This window comes from Eriocheir sinensis, unplaced genomic scaffold (assembly GCF_024679095.1).
Source record: "Eriocheir sinensis breed Jianghai 21 unplaced genomic scaffold, ASM2467909v1 Scaffold197, whole genome shotgun sequence".
Classification (NCBI taxonomy): domain Eukaryota; kingdom Metazoa; phylum Arthropoda; class Malacostraca; order Decapoda; family Varunidae; genus Eriocheir; species Eriocheir sinensis.
In genome coordinates, this window is record NW_026111372.1 from 399113 (window position 1) to 401758 (window position 2646).

The following is a 2646-nucleotide window of genomic DNA, read 5'->3' on the forward strand; positions in this document are numbered from 1 at the left end:
AGAATTAAGAATAAAAATAAGAATAACAACTATAAACAAAAGAAATAACAAAATTGCACTATTCGTCACTGGGCCCCGAACATTATTTTCATCCCATTGTCGGAGACCAGATGAAACGCAGGACATGGGGCGAAAGGGGCAGGGGGGGGGGGGGTAAGTGTTGCCAAAGTGTCCAGCGAGCGAAATCCACCAAGCCGGCGGAAAATGAAGTGAAGAGTGAAATGCAGCTTAGGGGTAGGGTGAAACTTTTTTGTCCGGTAATGAAAATGCGGATATAACACAGGAAGTACTTTATAACTGCTAGAAAATGAGGAAGCTCTCTGGACGCTGCTATCTGGTGCTGGCGTGAGTGCTTCGCTTTACATTTGTTTTCATGGTTCCTCAAACAAACATTATTCACCTCATCTCTTTCATTTTTTTTTTTACGCGAGGTTTCTTAATTTTCCGCTCATTTTGTTACTAATCAAGATCGGGGAGAAATAAGTGGATTTGACGGAAAAAAGCAGCTCATTATGATACGAAGAATGAGTAACGTGCTCATTACTCGTTCCGATAACTTATGACTAATACAGTTATTTAGAATAAATCTGTTCTGGGGAGGAATAACTCTAGTGTGTTCACATTGTCCATCATGGAAGCAATTGAGTAACTGAAACGTGGTTGGCTGTGTCCGCAGACTTTTACTTCACAACTTGGGTGGTGCTCCGCCGGTAACACACTTTGTCCTGTAGGCATTGGAGAGTTGGGGGCATTCTGATGGAAATTTTGCTGACCGTCTTCTGATCAGTCTCCTGGTTCTAAATGTGGCGGGAGACTTACCGAGACTTCAATGGAGCTAAATGGACGACGGGTGACGGTACTATTACTAATAATACTACAAGTATCGCCAACAATGCTACTACTAGAATTATTACAGCTGTTACTACATATGTTACTGCTATAGCTACTACTACTACTACTGCTACTACTACTACTACTACTACTACTACTACTACTACGTGAGAGAGAGAGAGAGAGAGGAAAATGGATGGACGAGTTAGCGTGGCTGGCAAGGAAAGGGAAACGGAGGAAAGAAGAAAGAAAGGAAATAAGGAAGGAATGTAGGAAGGCAAGGAGCGACGAAAGAAGCGAAAGCGGGAGGCATGTCCACATTGGGAGAGGAAGCGAAAGCAGGGAGGTGGCGTGCAGAGCCCTCGGGTGACAAACTTGCACAATTTAGATGCTGCCACGCATAGGACCACGCTGAGGACGGGACTAGCGTATCAGTTTTCTTTTGGTAAAGGTGTTTGGTTTTGCAGGGGTAACGTTTAAAGTTTCTGCCGAGTGTGCCGAAGTCAGGGAGTCAGCGGCGGCGTGAATTCTTTTATGTTCATAAAGGTTGGGTTGGGTGTCAGTGTTATATGGTGTGCATGTGTCTGCGATGTTTCCGACTGAATGTCACTAATTTCCAAGTAGAAAAGGGTTTGAGGATCCAGAAGTACAAAAGTGTCATGCTCAGCGATTCAGCAGCGTTGTGTTGCGTCTCCCGAGCGTTGGTGAATGTTGTGTGTTGTTTGTTATCCTGCGGAATATGCACTGTAGTGCAGGGATTGATAGCACTGACATTTTTCTTGTTTGTAGTTATATAATTATTAGCACGCAAATTATATCACAGTACCATTTTAGGAAGGCCAATACCGTAATCAATATAAGTTTTGAATGGGCAACAAACACTGCAATGAAAGTAAAAACCGAAGTGCTGACGCAGCGAGACGTTAGTGTTCCAACTGAAACACCTCATCTCAGGATGAAGCTAAGTAAATAAATATGTGCTTCTCTACGTCAAATGCGCAGCTTTATTTCCAGTTCGCAACCCTGGTGATTCACTATATTTATATTAATAAAGAGCTAAGGGAAGGCAATTGAATATGTGACCTTCGCTTATTGCATCGGTTTCTCTTCTTCCTTCTCTCCCTCCCCCTTTCTTTTTCTGTTCGTGGATAGTCAACTGATGATTCCACGTGTGCGGCTTCCCCTCTCGTCCTTCCTTCTCCCCGACGATGTTTGTCACTCATCCACGTGAATATTTTTATCGGCGGAAGAGTTGGAGACGCGTGGCGAGATTGCAACTGTTTTCAAGCAAAAAATGAGAAAGACAAACAAATATGTGACAGTATAAGACGTAAGATTTGCCTTGTTTTTAATAATTCAATTTAGTTGTTCCATTAACTGCGATACACTTGGGTATTTTGGAAAAAAAAAGGAATCATATCTTAGATTTTAAATCATACAAAGTTTAGGTAAGCCCCTCCCCACCGCGTCTACAGCCCCCACCAAAGACCTGCCCATAACCTCAGCGCGAGCCTCAAGCGTGCCAGTCAACTTGTGCCGGTTGGTGCGAGAGGTGTCTGCCACCTCGAGTGCCGCGACTCCACACACACGCGCGCTCACGTCCAGCACCGCCAGACTGAAGTCTGAGCATAGGGAAGCTTCTGTCTCTCCCACACCTGGAGCATCCCCGCCGCCCACTGATTGTGGGAGAACCATGAAACAGGTGGTCTTGATAGCATACCTTTTAGCAACCATCGAAATTGTGACAAAAAGACGAGGACGGTGATGGTGTGACGATCGAGAATGAACTGCACAGACGATGCACGCCTTGACCTG

General features: G+C 44.6%; 1 protein-coding gene across 1 annotated transcript in view; it reads left to right on the forward strand.

Annotated features, from left to right (window-relative positions):
* The first annotated feature begins 2462 nt into the window (after nucleotides 1-2462).
* The window catches only part of LOC126990772 (uncharacterized), a 53144-nt gene continuing 52960 nt past the window's right edge, over nucleotides 2463-2646 (forward strand). The window contains exon 1 of the mRNA XM_050849418.1: nucleotides 2463-2646. This exon is cut by the window's right edge and continues 1111 nt beyond it. The gene's annotated coding sequence lies outside the window, so the exon portion shown is untranslated.